At 41.9% G+C, this 21,509-nt stretch overlaps 1 protein-coding gene across 8 annotated transcripts in view; it reads right to left on the bottom strand.

Annotated features, from left to right (window-relative positions):
• Nucleotides 1-21,509, bottom strand: part of KIAA1328 (KIAA1328 ortholog) — a 284,448-nt gene that overhangs the window by 212,044 nt on the left and 50,895 nt on the right. Inside the window, exon 2 of one of the 8 annotated variants that reach the window (XM_073343418.2) lies at nt 401-482. The exons of the other annotated variants lie outside the window; for them this stretch is intronic. The gene's annotated coding sequence lies outside the window, so the exon portion shown is untranslated. The remainder of the gene's footprint in view (nt 1-400; nt 483-21,509) is intronic. 8 annotated transcript variants of the gene reach the window in all.

Raw genomic sequence — 21,509 nt, 5'->3', positions numbered from 1 at the left:
GTGCAGCTTGGAACTGATAGCTCACAGTGCAGGCACCTTGATTCCAACTGAAGAATAGATGTTTTGCCCCCATCAAAAAGGGAGAGAAGCACGTGAAGACTCTCTCTCTCTCATTCAAAATACTGACCGCTAGTTTTTAAGCTTTTAAGGATCTACAACCTATCCTGAAGGATGACCCAACACTCTCACAAATCTTGGGAGACAGGCCAGTCCTTGCCTTCAGACAGCCCGCCAGCCTGAAGCAAATACTCACCAGCAACTATATACCACACAACAGAACCGCTAACCCAGGAACCTATCCTTGCAACAAAGCCCGTTGCCAACTGTGCCCACATATCTATTCAGGGGACACCATCACAGGGCCTAATAACATCAGCCACACTATCAGAGGCTCGTTCACCTGCGCATCCACCAATGGGATATATGCCATCATGTGCCAGCAATGCCCCTCTGCCATGTACATTGGTCAAACTGGACAGTCTCTACGTAAAAGAATAAATGGACACAAATCAGATGTCAAGAATTATAACATTCATAAACCAGTCGGAGAAAACTTCAATCTCTCTGGTCACGCGATTACAGACATGAAAGTTGCGATATTACAACAAAAAAACTTCAAAACCAGACTCCAGCAAGAGACTGTTGAATTGGAATTCATTTGCAAATTGGATACAATTAACTTAGCCACTCCCAGTCTCTATTCAAGCCTAAGTCATTATGCAAGGTAACCTATTTCCCCTTGTTTTTTCCTACCGCCCCCCACCCACCCCCCAGACGTTCTTGTTAAACCCTGGATTTGTGCTGGAAATGGCCCGCCTTGATTACCATACACATTGTAAGGAAAGTGATCACTTTAGATAAGCTATTACCAGCAGGAGAATGGGGTGGGGGGAGAGAAAACCTTTTGTAGTGGTAAACACCCATTTTTTCATGCTTTGTGTGTATAAAAAGATCCTGTGTACTTTCCACAGTATGCATCCGATGAAGTGAGCTGTAGCCCACGAAAGCTTATGCTCAAATAAATTGGTTAGTCTCTAAGGTGCCACAAGTACTCCTTTTCTTTTTGCGAATACAGACTAATACAGCTGTTACTCTGAAACCTAGTTTTTAAAATCGGTTCTGAAGTAGTAATTCAGGCTCAATCTGCGAGGTGGTGTGCACCTTCAACTCCCACGGATTGTAATGATGATCATGGCAATGTGGGAAGCCAGCTACAGACATCGTTCCCATACACACGATAGCCAGGGATGAATTCAATGCACTTTCAGGTACCCACAGAAGTCTTTTGCAAGCCACTTGTATACCCTCAATAAATGGATGCAAGTGGAAGCTTCACAGTTTTCAACTGTGACAGTCACAGGTAAACCTCTGGATTTTAAGGCACTACTTAAAATGTTTTTGGCAATGGCCCTTAAGGATGGATAATACAATTGCTGTGGCAATCCATTCATAACATAGGTAGATAAGTTAAATTCCTTTATTTTTCCAATCAGAAGTCTGAAGTCAAACCAGTCCTTATAAATTCAGCTTTAAATGTATAGCCTGTTTAACAGGTACCTTCAACCACCTCCAACCCAGCTCTTTTTTGTTCTCGTGATGAAATCTAGAATCTCACAAGGAGGCTAAATTTGGAACTCAAGCATTTTAGTTAGGTCACCTGCAACAGACTGACTACTATCCAAGAGAAATCGTATTTTTTAAAGGAAGTTAAGTTGTGCACAGCACAACAGCATCTTCCAGATGCTACTGCAATGCAAACAACAATAACAGCAATTCATTATAATTAAATATCTGTTGAAAAAAATCCCACAACAATTAAGAACTATGGAAATCACAAGATAAGGTTACACAGATTGTTTGGGCAACAACCTTCACACCTAATTCACACATGGAAACCATTAAACAGAAACAATACAATGATCAGCACCCTAAAAACCTTTGCTCTGCACCCATAGTCATGTTACTATTTTAAGGGGAGATTCAAACCTCCATTAAAGTAGTGGTTTTATTTTAATGTGTTTTGGAGCAAGTCCTTATATGCCTTTTTAATATTAGAAATTTTGATAATTGAACTGTTGGGATATTTGAACTCGGCATCATTCACACTGTATCTTTGACTCTGATATTTGTCTAATTAGGAGAACATGAAATTACTTTCCTCATGAGGACAGAGTTCCATTTAGATGCATTTAGGCAATGCAGTGATCGCAGCTATAGCGAAATCAGAGATACTATAGATTACATTCAGATAAACGCTGAATTATCAGACGACCTTTGAAATGGAGACTCGTTTACAATTTTATGAAAAATCCAATGTATTATATAACTATGAATATGAGTAAGGTATTAAAGTTTATATGTACATTTCTGATGGCAGAGTTAAGGTTGTTAAGATTGACTGATGAAGGCTGATGATGACAATGGTCATCGAGAATCTTTCTGTTTTGTGGTCTGCACATGTGAATCAGGAGTTAAGGTTGATATCGGAATTATTTATGTAAACATAGCTTGTACTTTCCTTAGTTTATGGTATTCTGGGGTTTGATTTTGATTTGCATTGAATTTAATTTTTCAGGTTTCTGTTTAGTTTCTATTTTGGTTTTTTGTCTGTCCGAAGTGGCATGTATCTGGAGGATTTTTTTGTTATTTTACAGATTTTTTTCTCTTGAATTGCACTTAGCAACATTAATATTTTTTCTTTTGTTTTTTTCTTGCAAACCTCTGATTTAATAAATATTTTACAGTGCAACTTTGCATTAAATACTCTATGTACTGCCAGAAAGGATTAACCAGACAATCAAATAGAATATAACCAATTAAAATTTTAATTGTGAGCATGATTTACACTATCCAGGAAATGGCTCACTGCACAAATGTGCACCCACTTTGCACATTCACAGCTGAATCTATGTACACAAACTGCATGCATACATATGGCTAGATGCAACTATCCAGACATTTGCACATGCAGTTGTGCATGTGCTAAGCAAGCACACAATTTCATGCCTACTTAGGTAAAGAAAACCATTAATGTATGAATGCAATGTTGCAGCATGTTGATCCCACTCTATTGGAGAAACAAGATGAGTGAAGTAAAATTTTTATGAACCAACTTCTATTGGTGAAAGATGAGCTTTCGAGCTACACAGAGTTTACACATGACCTGAGGAAGAGCTCTGGTTAAGTTCAAAAGCTTGTCTCTTTCACCAACCTTTTACTCATTAATGTAATATGCTAAGATTCCAGTTTAAGGTCTGGAGTCCTTAGCTCCATACTAAAGCTCCTTCCATAAAAATAAGTAAATCTTAAAAAGTTAATTAAGGGAAAACACTAGAACATAATTCCTTTCAATTCTCTGGCCTGTGTTATTTCAGGAGGTTAAACTAGTGATCATAGTGGTCTTAAAATCCATTAATCAGTTTCAGAATGGAAAGGCAAGGTGGGGGGAAATTCAAATCTATATAACTGAACCCAGCTCTATCAATTTGGTTGTGGCTGGATCTAAAACTACAAAAGGATATTTTTCAGTTCTGGTTCGGATGCAGCCAAAGTTTCATGAGAACAGCTAGTTTTGTGATCTTTCAGTCATTTTGACAGCAGTCATGTAAAAACAGCTTGTAAAATCTCAGAGCCACTGAAACCAGCAAAGCTGGTGCTAGTGTGTGGCTCAAACCACATCTGGCTAAAATACTGAAGCCCCATGCAAGGAAGGGGTGCATTAAAGACAAAGAATAAAGGCTCACATCTTGTGGTGAACAGGAATTAGTCAGCAGACAGCCCTTACTAATCAATAAGCAACGACGATGAAATATAGAAACTTTTCTTGAACATGAAGAATAAAAAGACAATGCCAGCAGAAGCCACAAATGGCAACGTGCAAACATAAGGTCATCTACAAACAGGCTTTTTCATATCATATTCCCTACCTTGAAGAAATTAAAAGAAAAAGTGAAAGTTGCATGACTGTGCTAGCTGCATTACTCAAATTCATTGCAATCTCTGTTGTATTAGTTTCATTTCATTCAGCTGCTGTTCTCAGTTTTTCCTTTTTCTTGATCTAGCATACCAGTTATCAGAAATGTGTGTATGCAAGTCGAACTTCTTCTTCTCCTGTGAATCTCTAGCAATCCATTGATACTTTAAGATAACCTTGAAAGTATCTTCTGCAATTATTTTACAGTAGAACACCAGAGTTACGAACTGACTGGTCAACCACACACCTCATTTGGAACTGGAAGTATGCAATCAGGCAACAGCAGAGACAAAAGAAAGCAAATGCAGTACAGTGTTAAAGGTGAACTACTAAAAAAATAAAGGGGAAGTTTAAAAAAAATTGACAAGGTAAGGAAACTGTTTCTGTGCTTGTTTCATTTAAATTGAGATGGTTAAAAGCAACTTTTTTCTTCATAGTAAAGTTTCAAAGCTGTATTAAGTCAATGTTCAGTTGAGAACTTTTGAAAGAACCATGTCATTTTTTGTTCAGATTTATGAACATTTCAGAGTTACCAACAACCTCCATTCTTGAGGTGTTCATAACTCTGAGGTTCTACTGTACTCCATAGCTTCCTCTATTCACTCACCCAGTAAGACCAACGTCGTTTTGTTCTGAGTGACGCCCGCAGTTTAACTGATTCATACTTTCTAAAAATAATACTATTCTCTATTGTCCAAATGTTATGGGGAATATTAAATAAGTTTAGTTAATCAAGAGAATTTTCCTCTTCAATTAAATAGAGACAGGTGCTGGACATAAACCCTGTTTTGAATAATGGGGGTTCAGTTAATTGAGATTTTATTGAAATGCACTCCACTGAACCAAAAGCCAACTGTCAGATGGCATGGAATTGTCATTAGTCATGTTACTGCAAAAGTTTGTGATTAAATTTACAACAGATTGCAGATTACTCTAAAGATGTAGGTAGATTAGGGTGTTTTTCATAGTATTAAATTTCAAACAGTATAAAGTACTATAGTAATTAAGAAAAATCAAGGTTAGTTGTTTGATAGATCTATAGATCTTGCCTGTCTCACATGAAGCTGAATTAGCTCTGCTATAGGACTATTTCAATTGAATCTCTCCCTTTATTCATCCATTCTAAACCAGGAAAGGAAAAATCCACTGCTGTCTTCTGCAAGTTAATTTAAATTGTAGGGAAGAACTGCAACATCTATAATACTCAATTAAATGGTTGCCACAATATATTATTTTTCTTTAAATATGAAAATAGTCAACAAGCATTTCTGCATGAGTCAAGCATCAGTTTAACTGCCCATGTTTTACTGTACTAGAACACAAAGGGCTTCAGAAGAAGAGGTCACTTATCTTGTACAGTAACTGGAGTTTGAGATGTTTGTTCTTACGGGGTCTCTATTTCAGGATATGCACATGCCTGTGCATACTTGATCGGAGATTTTCATCAGCGGAGTCCTAGATATCCTTGACCTTTGATGCCATGGTAATAGGGCAGGAGTAGTGGACCCCTCACTGGTCCAGTTCCTTCTTAACCACAAAGTCCAGCAAGAAGACTCCGAGGCAGAGGAAAAGGAGGGTAGGTAGTAGAGTACTCATAGGGGAGCATCTTGAACTCCAGTTACTATACAAGGTAAGTAACCTGTCCTTGCTCTTCAAGTAGTGTCCCTAAGGGAGCTCTGCTTCAGGAGATTTCCAAGCAGTACTGAATTACGGAGGAGTGTGCCAAGGAGGTAGATTCATTATAGACCATAGAACAGCATCACTGAAAGCAGCATCAGCTCCGGAGGAGACACAAGAGCAAAGTGCCATGGTGGTGTGTGCACCAAAGACCACGTGGCCGCCCTGCAGTTGTCTGAGACAGGTATGTTTTTCAATAGGGCCACAAAGGTAGACTGAGCCCTGGTGGAATGTGCAATCAACCTGGGCCAGGGACAAACACCCTAGGTTTCATAACAGGTTAAGATACATCCTGAAACCCATTTGGACAGTCTCTGGATGGAGATATGATGCTCTTTCATCCATTCTGCAATTAAGCTGAAAAGGGCTTAGTCCTGTCAAGGTACAAGGCGAGAGCTCTTCTTACATCCAGCGTACATAGGCTCACTTCTTCTCTTGAAGAGCGATGCTTTGAATAAAATATTAATAAGTAAATCTCCTGAAGAAACTTTAGATAGGAAGTGAGGGTGAGGATGTAGTGTCACCTTATCACTATACAACAAGGTGTATGGTGGGTCAACCATGAAGGCTTCTAGCTGGTTGAAGTGATGGCTATGAGATCTTGAGCAACAAATGGAGGAAGGAACAGCTCCCCATGGGTTCAAATGGGAGGTTCCTCAGTGCATTAAGGACTAAGTTGAGGTCCCATAGTGCAGTGCGAAAAAGGTGATAGGGTAAGTAAAGACTGAAAATCCCTCAACAGGGGGATAGAGGTGTGAAAAGCTGTGATGGCAGCCAAGTGAACCTTACTTCAGTCAGCAATAATTGTGTGATTATTAAATTTAGCAGGTAATCAAGAATGTGTGCCACATGAGACCGGAAAGGATGTATGGGTCAGTGACTGCACCAAACTTGAAAATGTTTCCACTTCAGTAAGTAAGATTTCCTCATAGTGGGTTTCCTACTATTGAGCAGTACTGACTGTATCTCTGGATAGCAGTCTTGTTCTATGCCAGAGAGCCATCTAGTAGCCAGGCCTTGAGATGAAAATGCTGAGAGGCTGGGGTGAGTGATGGATCCCAACTTCTGAGTGAGGAGATCTGCTGTCAGGGGACGGCAGAGAGGTAGTTGCTGAAAAAGGCGAACCAGTTCTGGGAACCACACCTGTCTCAGCTATGAGGATGGCTATTAATTTCTTCGGTTTCAACTTGTTCAAGACTTTGAGCCGTCACGGCAATAGGGGATAAGCATATAACAATACGCCAAGTCATAGAATGACAAAGGGATCTCCCATCGAGCTGCAGCTATGCCCTCCCCTCAAACAGAATAATCACATTTCGCATTAGATGGTGTTGCAAAAAGATGTATTGCCATACGACCCCAGGGAAGACATATCGTTCAGAATACTGAATTCTTGAGCTCCCACTCATCATGGAGGCAGAAATGCCTGCTGAGGGAGTCTGCCACTGCATTCTGCAGTCCTGGGAGGTAAACTGCAACAGTTCCATAGTCTTCTGGATTCAGTGAAGGACTGGGATCCTGATCCTCCTTTTCAATTGATATAACACATTACTGCTCTGTTGTCCAGCAATATTCTGATTGGGTGGCCCAAATGTGGGGTAGGAAGTGCTGGCAGGGATAAACAATAAGTTGATATGGATGATCCCTTCTTGCAGGGTCCATTTGCCCTGAGCTGTGACGTACTGGCAGTGCATGCCCCACTCTAGCAGGGAGGCATCTGTGGTGATGATCCTTGTGGGAGGAGGCTGAAAACAGAATTCCCATGCACACCTTTTGTGAACCTCTCCACCAACTGAAAGAATCGAGGACCCTCTGAGGAATGGACACCCACATCAGCAAACTGTGCTTGTTGGGGATGTAGCCAGTTCTCAGTTGAAGACACTGGGAGTGTAGTCATGCTAAGGGTTTCACAAACGTACAGGCTGCCATATGGCTCAGGAGTTGCAGGAAAGCCCTTGCTGTGGTTTTCAGGCTATGTTGTGTTGTTGAAAGGAGGCTGGTTGTTGTGGCAAACCTGTCCATGGACAAGCATGCTCTGGTGATGGTGGAATCCAGAGCAGCCCTGATGAAATCTGTCTGTTGAGTGAGTAAGAGCGTACACTTCTGCACTGAAGTGGAGGCCCAGGGAACAGAACAAGGACAGGCCCTTGCTGACTGCTGTCTGCACCTCAAGAAATGATTGACCCTTCAGGAGCCTATTATCCAGGTAGGGAAATACAATTATTCCCATCTGACATAGATTGGCTGTGATGGCCAAGAGAACCTTGGTAAAGTCTCAGGGGGGTGGGGGAGATGGGGTAGAGAGGCCGAAAGGTAGGATGAAATACTAGTGGTGGTCCTTGCCAATTACAAAACATCTGTAGTAGGGGTGCATGTCTACATGAACACAAGTGTCCCAAAGGTCAAGAGAGACAAACCAATCTCCTGGATCCAGGGAGGGAATCATCACTGCTAGGGTTACCATTCTGAAACAATGAGAGCAGACAAAGGTGTTTGAAATACTGATGTCCATAACTGATCTCCACCCCCCATTTTTGTTGGGGACTAGGAAGTGCCAAGAATAGAACCCTTTCCCACTGAAGTCTGGGGGACTCTAGTGTTAAAAGAGAGCATACCTCCTACCTAAAGAGACCCTCATGAGAAGGGTCCCTGAAGAATGAGGAGGAGGTGGGGCGGGAAGGAGCCAAACTGGATGGGATAGTCTGTAGAAATCATCTCCAGGATCCATCTGTCAGATAGGTACAGCATAGGATCCAGAGCAGGAGACAGTTTGTGACACTCAACCAATGGGTCAAAATGGTTGCTTCAAGGAGGTTACTACCTGGGAAATCACTGTAGAGGATAGTCCTTTCTTCCTGAACCCGGGCTTCCTTCTGGGGGGGTTCAGCCAGTCTTGTGGGCTGGTAGTGGACTAGGCAAGATGGTTGAGCCATCTGTGATATATAATATTTTCTCTTTGCCACAAGTTTATAGACACCAAGAGATAATAGTGTCAACCAGAAGTCTTTAAGTGAATGAAGGGACCCATCCGTGGCAACATTGAACAACCTGAGCCCCTAAAACTGGAGGTCCTCAGAGTTTTGTAGCTGCCAGGGGAGGTTGGAAGACTGCAGCCAAGAAGTTCAGCACATTACTAATGCCATAGCCATAGAACATGCAGCTGTATCAGAGGTATCAAGTGAGGCCAGGGGAGATGCTTTTAGTAATTGTCTGGCCTTCCATTTTGAGGGCTTGAAATTGTTTCCTCTAGTCTTGTGGCAAGTGTTCAGTAAAAGATAACTTTAAAATAATTTGTTAAAAAAACAAACAAAAAAAACTTATTTTGGCATAAGCTACTCTGAACTACAAAGAAGCCGAGGAGTAGCTCTTGCAATCCAGAAGGCCCAGCCACTTCAGCTCCTTGCCAAGTGATGGTGAATGGGACCAACGTTGCCCGTACCATTCATTAATGGCCTTGACAACCAGGGAGCTGGGTGTAGGAAGGGAGCACAAAAATACTCCAGGCTTTTGAGTGGAATACAGTATTTGTTGTCAGCCCGTTTACCCATAAGCAGTATAGAATTTGCGGTTTGGGCCAGCAGAGCATCACTGATGGACAAAGGAATTTTGCCCTGAGTACACATATGGAGGAGGCCCAGAGAATGTAAGGGTTCCTGTATCTCCTAACAGAATTTATAAGGTTTCTGCTATTTTTTTCAAATTTGAAAGTCCTTGATTGTCAGTGTAAGATGAGGAAGACATAAGAGTCTCATCTGGCCAGGGGGAAGATGGTGCTTCTGCTTCCCTCTGGCTCTTGCTCCTCTGTAAGTTTCTCTTGTAGAGCAGGACCTAAGGACAGTGGTAGTTGCTCTTGGAGTACCCTTTTACAAGATGGGACATTGCAGGTTCCAATAAGCCCACTGTGGTGGAGTATAACAGAAGGGGGCAGGGCCCAAGGTTGTCATTGCCAAAGCTCCTGGGCATATCTCCTGCTGGGAGTTTCTTCCTCAGGATGCACCCCAAGGGAGCAAGGATGGAATGGGAAGGTAAAGGAGCCTTGTATGGACACCTAGGAATCAGATGAGGAGTCATCCCCCATGTCCACCAGAAGGGCAAGCAGTACTGGTAGTCAAGACTCAATTGCCTGGCAAGACAGTACTGGAGAATATGTTAGTACTGACTGGAAGTCTCTCTTCTCTCTGTACCCTTAAAGGGTTCATGTGGGGCCAGTGACCATCTCAGTAACAGGAGGACAACTTGCCCTTGTAGGTGGTAGTAATGAAGGGTAGGTCAACTCTTGGAGGAAAGTTGATACCCATGGGGAGTGCCTCCTGGTACCCCTCAGCAATGGTGACTCAGGTTCTTCCAGGATCTGAAGGTCCTCGTGAAAAAGAACTCTTGATGGCACCAGGGACTCTAGATAGGGACCCTCAGGTGTAAATACATCAGGAGGTACTAGACATGATATTGAGTTGCAATCAGTGTGTCCTTCTCAGCTGGCTACAGAAGACACTACCAATGATGATTTCAGCTTGGGTTTATAGAGTCTTCATGCCTTGAAGGACCAAGTCTGGTGCCGACACCAGTGTCGCTCTAGGTTACTTACCGGACAGCTTCTCAGTATGCTTTATAGCCTTTTTTAGTTGGTGCCAGGGTCTCGCTATCAGAGAGGGCGGAAGCCTCAATGGTACCTGTGCTAGGACTCAAGGTTTTCTGAGACACAGACTGAGATGGTGACTTTTCCTTTCTCTTATTCCATTGTGAAGAATGGGATCTCTTCTTTTTTTTGAGGATCTGGACAGTTCTAAAGGGCCCTCAGGACCTCTGCTTACTGCAGCAGCAGTGACAGTCAGTGGGACTCCCTGAATAACCAGATCTGATGTGTGGGGGGGCGTGACTTAGACCCTGCAGGTCTCAGAGAACAGTAGCCTAAATCGAGAAAACAAAAACAGGAAGGGTGAAAACAGCCACAGTGCACAAAATTGTGCTAAATAGCAGAAACTCAAATAAACTCAAAGAAAAAAAAAACATAAAAGATAGAAGGAAGAAGAAAAAATAAGAGCCAAAGTAACAAACTGTGTAGCTAGCTACAGCAGATATAATACTCCACCTCAAGCCACAGACAGCTGAGAAGAAAATGGAGTGGTGGCAATTCCCCCCGCCTCCTCTCGGCAATCTCCCCTCTCCCCATACTCTTGCAACTAAGAACGAGGGTATCTAGGGTGCAGGCCCATCGGCAGTGTCGACGAAAATCTCAAATCATGAGTTCACAAATACACCCAGAAGTAGCACACCCGTAACACTATTGAAGAAGAAACCATAGTTGTCCGTGCAGACAACACTGAAATGCACTGGGCTGGGAATCTGAGTCTATCACTATCACTGAAGATGCATTTAGGACAACTGCTTATGCATATGGATTACTCCAAATAAAGTAAGTATGTTAATGTAAAATTGTTAGTGTGCTGAAAATTCAGGGAAAAGACTTTAACAAGGTGGTAAGTCACACTTTGACAAAACACAGACAAACAGCACTAACTCTTCTGCACTGTTGCATTCAATGGCTAGAAAACTGACACCAATTTCTTCAAATCTATGCACTTAAACAAATTACCAGCAAGTAAATCTATGTTAAGCTATCCTAATTAATGGGTACCCTTCTGTACAAGCATAAACTACGCCCCAAAAGTATAGAACTCATGGCTTTGTTTAATGCTGATTTAAATATGACATGCATTTCCCTAGTTTTCCCTGATGTAAATTGTTAAGTAATACGATTTCTAATGTACATATAAACAAAAGAAATTCAATAATTAGTTAGGCATTTAGATACAAAATAAAACTCAGCAGAATTTTATGGGTAGAGAAACTCAAGTCATCAAAACTGGAGGAATTTATGTACCAGACACAAAGTCAACACTATAAAGCTGAGGGTGGGATAATATATACACACACACACACAAACACACAAGAAGAAAGGCTTCAGTTTCATCCTTAAAAGCATAAATACCTCTTCCTGTTGAACCATACATTTTATTTCTATAAACAACCAATTTTCTCAGAGGTATTTAACTTTTATGGAGATCTTGCATTTTTTGAATAGGAAATACATTCTATGTCCCTAGCAGTCTGTTTCCCTTATACCATCCTAGACACTTACAGAGATGGGCTGGAAGCACTTGTGTATTTCAAGTTTGTCAGTTGGTCTCCCGTTTCTTTTCTGCTTTTCCTTCTTTCAGGTATTTTCCCGACTGTATTCTCATCAATATTTTGTTAATGTGCACCTGTGTGCATTCAGTAATGTAAAATATATGTACAGCATACATATTACATACTCGTATATAGTTATGAGACGATAAGGGCCTTAACATGTCAAACCAAATTAAACTCACATTTTTAAAGCTAACTTTCCATTTTCTCCCAGACTGAGGTGCACAAGTATTTAACAGGAGTCTCACCACCATTCAGGATTTTAATCAAAAGAGGAAATTAAAAAAAAAAGCGAAGCAGGTTATCGTGGGGAAAATGAGATGATCTATTAGGTCCTGTCTACACTACAGAAATTTACCATTCTAAAAAACATTTTGTCACCCCAGCATATTTGCGAATTGCCACATGTCCACACAAAAATGCTCCAGTATCGCTTGAACTATATTTACTTACATCCAAACATTTCAGTCTGCATGGTGTTCATGGCTGTGTGGATGAAGGCTATAGGCCACTGTAATTGCACCAACTGCTTACTCCCAATAGCTTTTTTGAAATTTCCCAGAATCTGCTGTTTCTAGGAGTTGTGCCAAAAAGTAGGGGATAGGAACCTGGAGGGCATTGCGACTGCAGCGCTTTAGACCACGACAAGTGAGGAAACAGAGCAAAACCTCGATGTGCTCAGAATTTGTATCAGCAATGGACGCACTTAACCATTTGTGCTTAAACTGGCTCAGTTAGAAACAGTTCAAATTCCTAGTCCAGACAAGGCCTTAGGAGTGCAACAAAGTCTTCAAGAAGCTGTGGTGGAAGTCTAACCTTTGGAGACATTTCAAATTAAAGTAGGCAAAGGACCAGAAAGCACTATAAAGTACACCCCTCTGGTTGCTGGAGTGAATTGGGGAAGGACTAGATGGCCTACAGCAGTTTTTACATCTCTGTTTTCCTAATAACTGCTGCAGTTTATAGGCATGACGGAAGGAGATCAGGAAGGACTGTGTGCCATTCCTTTTATTTTCTCTGGCTGTTCTGACAATAGAGGGACATAAACAAAAAAACAATCTGAAGTGGTCTTTTATTCCAGTCTCATCAAATGATGAAAGTCAAAACTGAATACAATACAAGGCAGGAACTATTAAAAATTGTGTCTTTCATTTAAGATCTAGTATAGTACAAGATAAATATCAGCTAAGTACTACATCCTGCCCTTACAGCAAGATTGACTCTCTCTACTATGATTCGATTAAGGTCCTTTTGTACACCCAGTTATTTCACTGCAATAGAGAGTTTGGTTTGAAATCCAGAAACATTGTAGGAAACATGTTTTTTTGAAGACTACTCTCACATAATCAGAATTTTCTTAGAATTTTGCGGGGCACCTCATACATCGTTTCTGCTTAAGCAAAATATACTGCATCCAACAGACTGCCATGATAAAACTACAGGAAAACTGACATTATGGCAATACAGTCTATGCCTCTATTAAATGTACAGAACAAAGAGTCAGCTGAGGTTTAGATAAAAGATAAAGTGCCACGTGGCTGTACTAGGAGTCTAATGTCTCACAGCAAGTCTGCTCCTAGCCACCAGTGGAGGGAGTTCCACGCTTGTAGAGGAACCATCACTGTCTGTCCAAGGTGTCTTTGACTGGAGAACAGGGTGTTCTGAGGCAATCCAGGAAGACAGCACTGCTTTGTAGGAGTGGCCTTGAGCAGCCTGTCATGGATGGATGGGAAGATTACCTCCAACAAGAAAGGATCCTAAACAGACACTACTGCCAGGACCTTTGGGGCCAAGGAAAGCACTCAATATTGAAAATAATCCTGATGTATAGTGAACCATAGCTATTTCCTGCACAATGGGTGTATCATTATATGGAAATAGACATCTTATAGGTCAGGTGATGAAAACCCATCCCCTTTCTCTAGTGAAAAAATTACAGCTGCCAGTGTCACCATCTTGAACTTTTGAGACTACAAACTTGTTTAGAAGTCTTAGATCTAAGATTGGCCTCCACCCTCTGTCCTCCTTTGGCACAAGGAAATACTTTGAGTAAAACCCTCTGGCCCTTGTGAGGAGCAGGGACCAGCTCCATTGCTCCGAATCATAGGAGAGAATTCACTTCTCATCTCAATAAAAGCTCATGAGAACAGTCCCTAATGAGGGACAGGAAGGGAGTGATGGAGTGAAGTGAGGGAGTGATGGAAGGCTCTTTCTTTCTCTTCAATGTCGTCCAGTGGAGGAGTACCTGCAGAAAAAGGTGGAAAGTCCTGCAGTACTGGAAGACGGTGGTCTGGAGATTGGGGTCTCTGTACTGAGAGATGCTCAGTACCATGAAGAGCGAGAACCCTGGTTTGTGTGTTACAGACAGGTCCTTCATGTATCTGAAATCTTTCGATACCAAGTAGGAGATCCACACTGACGCAGTAGCTGAAACCAACAGTATCGCGTACAGTGGGCGTCGCAGGTGTCTGGCACCTGAGCTTGCTTGATACTAAGGGTGCCAAATGGTTAGGTACTGACAACAGGGCTAAGCCCCACTGTGCCAGTCCGGAGTGCTTATGCTTGCCCTCCTTGTCCCTGGCAGAGGGTACTGAGGCTCTGTCAGAGCCGTCTCTGTCCTCTGAGCTCTAGAACTTTCCAGCCTCACTGGTACCAGAGTAAGAATCCTTTGTCTCAACAGTACCGAGTCAAGAGGTCGAGGCTTCGGAAATTGTAGATCTCAGAGGACCTGAGCTTTTCCAGAGCTGTCTCCTTAAGATAAGACTCCATGCTCCTCTTTTTGAACATCTTCCTTGAAACCTCAAAACTCTTTCCCTTTTTAGGAGAAGGCTGCTTTGAAGTTAAAGGTGCACTGGGATCTGTCCAGAGACAGATATATGAGGGGGTCTCCTGACCTGACTCAGAAGTTGGTCAAAGGGAACATTCCATCATCAAAAGTCTTAGTTTATCTCCCAGTTCGTCCTTGCCTTGGACTTGAGGGCCTGGCAGAAGTTGCATTTCTGGTAGCCCTAGGACTCCCCCAAGCAATGGACACATTTAGAGTGGTCATTGCACTCAGGTATAGCTTCTCAGTAGGAGAGAGAGCATTTGAAACCTGGCGACCCAGGCATGTCCTGCTAGGAAAAATAAGTCTCCCTGGGGAGAGAGAGGAGCAAAACAATCCTCTCACTACTTTTCTCTCACTAACTAACTATAGCTACCACTAGCAACTAACTATCCTAACTAATACAGGGGTTCTCAAAGTGCGGGTCACAACTGCATTTTGATGGGATCGACAGGGCAGAAAACCCCAGTCCAGAGGTCCACGGGTGAAGGGAGGCTGAAGTCCCAGCCAGCCTGAATCTCCAGAGACAGCTCTGCAGAGGACTAGGGGCTGAAGCTTGTGCCTAAGGCCCGCCCTGGGCAGGACTTCAAGCCCAAGCAGATTTGTTTGGCGCTGCCCCCAGTGCCTGCAGCCCTGCAACTGCCCTGTTTTTCACCTCCTGAGGTACTTCATGTACTCAGGCACCTGTATTTAGTTGGCAGCCCACTCTGCACAAGTTGTGTTGAAACTGTTGTGAAAAGTTGCTGCAGAAGTAATTTTTACAATGGACTGTTTTCTGAAGAAAAGTGAAGGAAAGGGGAGTACTGAAGAGAAGTCGATTGCCACTTGCAGCAAAAGGGCAGATGAGGATCCAAACAGCAGTAAAAAGCCAAGAAACGGCAAATACGATCCAAAATATTTGGAATATGGATTTCCATGGACGGGTTTTCAGGAGGATCCACAGCCACAGTTTGCCGTGTGTGGCGAAGTTCTGACAAAGGAGAGCTAAAAAACATCTAAAATGTTGTGGCACATGCAGACACGCATGGCACAGTTCTCTTCAAACAAAACCACTTGATTTTTTTCAGCGAAAGCTGGGCGAGCTAAATGGCCAGAAAATAGTATTGAGAACGGCAGCCAAAGCAAATGAGAGAGCTTTTGGGGCATCTTTTGTGGTGCCATGCTGGAGAGCTAAAACTGGGATACCACACACTTAGAGAAACTTTTTTCTACTATGTACCAAGAAAGTATTTTTGATTATGATGGGACAAGGTGCAGCAACTCAAATTGATTCAATTCCCATCTCTAATAATACTCTTGCCTGGCGCATTCACAGTATGGCAAATGACGGGACTGAACAAGCGATAGCTTGATTTTGGCAAAGTCCCTTTTTTTCCATTCAACTGGACGAAACAACGGATGTGTCAAGTGCTGCTCAGATGCTGACATACGTAACGTTTGAGAATGACAACACACTCCAAGAGAAATTTCTGTTCTGCGGGTCATTACCACAGCATGCTACAAGGGAACAGCTCTTGGTACTTTGAATGCTTTTGTCTCCGATTCTGACTTGGAATGACAGCACTGTGGAATCTGCAGTGACGGTACTCGTGCAATGACTGGAAGAAACAGCGGGCTGGTCAACCGAGTGCAGGCTGTTGCACCGCAAGCAGTTTGGACTCACCTCATCATACGCAGGCAAGCCCTCGTTGCAAAACAATGCCACCCGTTCTAAAACAAGTGCTCAGTGAAGCTGTTCACATAGCCAACTTCATCAAGAGTAGCACAACAAGTGTAAGTTTGGAGTTTTGTGTAATGAGATGGGAGCTGAGCACTGTCAGTTACTTTACCATACAGAAGTTCAGTGGCTCTCTTGGGGAAAGGTTCTCATCTCAATCATCAGTTTGAGCTCTGAGAGGAAGAGAGAATTTTTCTTTCAGACAAAAATTCCCCGCTGGATGAAAAGTTTGCAGATATCAAGTGGCTTGCTTTGCTAGCTTACCTGGCAGAAATTTTTGAACGTCTAAATATGTTGAATACCTCACTTCAAGTACAAGATGCTTCTGTCTTTTCTCTCACTGAGAAAATCGGAAGTTGGATCAAGAAACTTTCCTTGTGGTATGCTCATGTGGACAGTGGCAGTTTTGAAGCGTTTTGTTTACTGGATGACTTTTTGGATGAAAATGCCTTGCCAAAACATGACCTGCAATCCATTACCATCAGCCACCTGAAAAGCCTTAAAGTTCAGCTTCAGGAGTACTTCCCTGAAAAGAATTGGAAAACAGGCAGAGATTAGAAATCCCTTTAATGCAGAATGACAGGTTTCAGAGTAACAGCCGTGTTAGTCTGTATTCGCAAAAAGAAAAGGAGTACTTGTGGCACCTTAGAGACTAACCAATTTATTTGAGCATGAGCTTTCGTGAGCTGTAGCTCACGAAAGCTCATGCTCAAATAAATTGGTTAGTCTCTAAGGTGCCACAAGTACTCCTTTTCTTTAATGCAGAAGCGGCTGCAAGTGCTGTTTTGTCATTTACACTGAAAGAAACATTAATGGACCGTTCCTGTGATGGGACGTTGATGCTGAGATATTCTGAACCACCTCTTGCTATCTGGATTTCTGTGTGGGAAGAATATCCAGAGCTGTCATCTGCAGCTTTGAAAGCCCTCATGCCATTTTCATCCACCTTCCTGCGTGAAGCCTGCTTTTCAGCACTGACTTTATTGAAAAACAAATACAGGACCCGTCTCATTGTTGAAGATGACCTCCGTCTTTACCTCAGCCACAATGAGCCCCACTTCAAGGATTTGTGTTTATCAATGCAAACTCACCTCTCCCATTAGGTGCATATTTATTTTATTTTTTACTACTGGATATAAAGATTGTCTTGTGATTGTATTGTGAATTAAAATAGTGGCTACTTTTCATGGATATGGCTTTGTAATGCATTTTTTATTTAAAATACTAACTATTCTGAGTAACACAGGGCACTGGGGTCACGTAGTAATTTTTCTTGTCAGAAGGGGGTTGCGGTGCAATTAAGTTTGAGAACCGCTCAACTAATCTAAACAAACAACACTCCAGGAGGACGTGCCAAGGCTCCTTCTCAGGTTGAGGCAGTTGAGAAGGAAACTGAGGGCTGTTCGCTTGCACATCCCTACATAGCCTCAGTGTTCAGCACAACAAGCCACAGGGTGCCTGTGCAGGCTGAATGGACACTGCTAATGGAAAAATCTCTGATCAAGGGCTCTAGAGGCTTATGCACACTGGAAGTAGAACACCCAAAGAGACACTACTCAAAGAAGGCAAAGTTTCCCCATTCTTGTGCCAAATTCAATACTACTGAACTATTGTGAATTAGCAAGCAGCAGTAAGAAGATAGATGAGGAACAGAAGGCAAGGATAGCAGAATAACGAAGCAGCTTGCTGAACCCAGTCACTGAACATAACACACATTGATCTCCGAATTTCGTAAGTGAATGATTTTCTAGCCAGGACTACTTGTGTTGTCCTATTAATTTATATGGATCAGGGTCGTCAGACTCCATCAGAACCGATCTGGATTGCAGGAATGGTAGGCATTTTCTGCATGCATTGCCTGTGGCACTCTTCACAGCACTAGACCTTACATGAACAAGGGGTGTGGAGGATGGAGGAAGTGGGGAGTCTGACACCATGCCCCATATTCTTCATGGAGATACAGTTATGATATGATTATGGCATAACTAAGATGCATTTCACACAAGATGGGTCATGTGAGATATCATTGGAAAGGTTCTGATTTACTGAATATGATTATCCTATTTGTATGCATGTATCATTTCTATATCTGAAGTTAGGAATATTGTCTATGCATCTATTATAAATGTGTTTACACCTGGGGAACATCCACTAGACAGAATGCAATCAGCCTGGATGGCCTGTTGGGAAGGGCTATTAGGAAAAACAATAGGTCTTTGAAGATGCTAATCATCTCCCATTGGGATGTCTTCCTGGGTATGCTACAAACAGCCTCTGAGTTATCGCTAGAGGGACATGTGATCAAGTCACCTGGTACTGGACTCCATGATAATACTAGTATTTTTCCACTAACTATGGGTGGGAATCACACTGGGAGACAAAGGATTCCAGCCATATGCAAAAACTATTTAAGGCCGGGGAGTGGCATCATCAAGGTTTTTTCTCCATTGACTCCTGCCAAAGAAAGAGGGCCGTCACAGGGAAAAACAAGCAAGTCAGGCCATGCCCCATTCCCTGTCCGTTCTGGCACAGCTTAGGTGAAAGATCATACAGCCTGGGTCTGAATGATCTTTTCTTTAGAGCAGGGAGTCTGGCAGCCCTGATGGCTTCTTTGGACCTGAGCTGTATTTCCAGACAGCCTGGGTAGGGGCTCTAAATTAGAGCCAACACAAAAGCACAAGGTCTTACATAGATCTCAGTGGTTGCCACAACCGCATCCCTCAGGGGCCACAACACGCTATTCCACATATGACCACCACCACCACCACCCCCCCACACACACACACAAACAGAGAATAATACAAAAGGAACTCCACAAGGAACTCTTCGAGATTTTCTTCCTTAGAGCTTCCTCCCAAGAGTTTACTTCAGTTAGGGACAACACATGAGCCAGTATTTGCCAGCTACCTTCCATCTTCTGCTCCTAAAACCTCCCGAAGGCCCATCTGATCCATGAGACATCTATGATTTAAAGACCTTTCTATATTGTTCTGTATTACTGCATCTTCACCTTCAGACTGTAGGCTTTTTGGGAGATGAACTTTTAACAGTTCAATGTTTACGAGTCTAACGTAAAGGCATTATACACAGTCAACCCAAATCTGGCCTAAATTTAAACATTATACAAAAAAGCATTACCAGTAAAAAGGTTTCCCCTTTACTAAAAAATTATTAATAAAATAAAATAAGGGCTTCACTATATTAGGCACTGTACACACATATTTGTGTAAGATATATATAGCTATTTATTTTCACCTTTGACAAGATACTTCAGGTGGCTAAAACAAAACATCTGAAAAGACAGATTAGGGCAAGGTAGCAGTAAAACTGCTGGTTTACTGGTTTATGCTAGTCATGGTAATAATCTCAGCACACCAAATTCCTGATTTTTAGCCAAAGAGGCATTTCTTGTACAGTGTGTGCCACACAGTGAACCTGAGGAGAGTAACTGAAACTGACTTCACTATGCAAGCTGAGACAAATACACGAAGTCCACAGCACAGAGAGAAATAAATTGGATTTTAAAAATGTATTCAGTGCTATTTAAGGTGTTAACAGAATCATAGATAAAATTTTGATATGATTTTTAAATCAATGCTACCACTTAAAAGGCACCTTTAATATTATTAAATACTAATGAAACATGGCTTTTTCCTGGTTGCTCCAAACAAATATTTTCCCTCCAATGAGCTACCAAACCACCCCTGTAAACCACAGCTTAAACACTGAAAGGATGAATGACCCTTAACTACAATGACACAAATGTAATACCATGACCTGTATTCCATATGTGTATCTACTGTAGGGTGGTACCAACAGAAGCAAGATAATGGCAAAATCTGCTCCTATGGAAACACAGAGCAGCAATATATTATCTAAATATTCTGAAGTGTAATAGGCTTGTGCCAGAGGATGTTAAACTGTCTGTATGTCAGGGAAACTCACAGGATACACATACTGTAAGTAAGTAGGGATTTGGGGTCTATCTTGCTTAGAGTGGAAGTCCTAGGCTAACTCGTAACTGGACTGAAAGGTTGAGGAAAAAAATAACTTCATAGGTTCTTGATTAGTCTTTGGTATAATAATAATTGCAAAACTTCCTCACTATGCCCCATGAACTTCTAGATTTCATTTTTTTAGTCCCATCAAAATAAAAGCTTTGACACCAACCGAAAACAATTTCTCTCAGAGAGTCTTAAGGAGTAAAGCCCTGTCAAAAGTGGTTGGAAAATGACATATGAAGCACTACTTACTAGAGCTACAGGACACATTTTTGTTTGCCCTCAAAGTTGAAGTTTTATTGAAGACAAAGCATTAACTTCAATTCAGTTTGCCAGCAATAAGTTAAGGATCAAACCTGTGAACCACATAATGTAAGCCCCTAGCAATACAAGAAGAGTTCAGTATTTTCTACATCTATTCCAAGCAGTAAGAAAAACAGTAACTCTTTAAATAGAATACAAATTGCAGAACTTTCTGTTCAATTTTTTTTGTTAAACGTTAGCTGAGAAATTGTTTTTGTGTCAATTAAGAGAGACTAGTTTGAAATAGAGATGCTGATAGGAAACTGCCGCAAATTTCTCTCTACTTGAGATGGACGAATGAATGTCCTGGGTAAAGATTGCACCCACGCGAACATCTAGGGACGGCATTTGGCCATACTGAACTAATACAAACCTTACCAGTTCTTTCAGCACTTTCCCCCTTCTCACTGGTTTCAACTACATGAGTCTATTGTCAGTTGTGCACTGAAGAGAATCTACCACCATGAAAATAGGTGTCTCAATCCCAAGAATGCAGAAAAGGCTGCTAAGTAAAAGGAAATAATTCCCTAGTATGAGGTACAGACTGTAAGACCTTCTGCTCCATATTCAAGAACTCATCTTTCTGCCACCTACACTTATTTTGGGGAGCCTCTTTTGATCTCTACATTTCCTGCCAACATATGCTTTTTCTTAAAGGACTTATCTTACTCTGTGATAGCCAATGCTTGCCAGTGTACCAGAAAAATCAACGTAGGCATTATGGTGCCTCTTAACTACTGAGCACCATAGGAGAAGTATTCATGGTAAGACTTGTCTCTGCCTCAAAGATCCTAACATATAATTTGGTAGAACACAATGATTTGC

The sequence above is a fragment of the Lepidochelys kempii genome, chromosome 5 (genome assembly GCF_965140285.1).
Source record: "Lepidochelys kempii isolate rLepKem1 chromosome 5, rLepKem1.hap1, whole genome shotgun sequence".
Lineage (NCBI taxonomy): Eukaryota > Metazoa > Chordata > Testudines > Cheloniidae > Lepidochelys > Lepidochelys kempii.
This window is presented reverse-complemented; position numbering and strand designations above follow the sequence as displayed.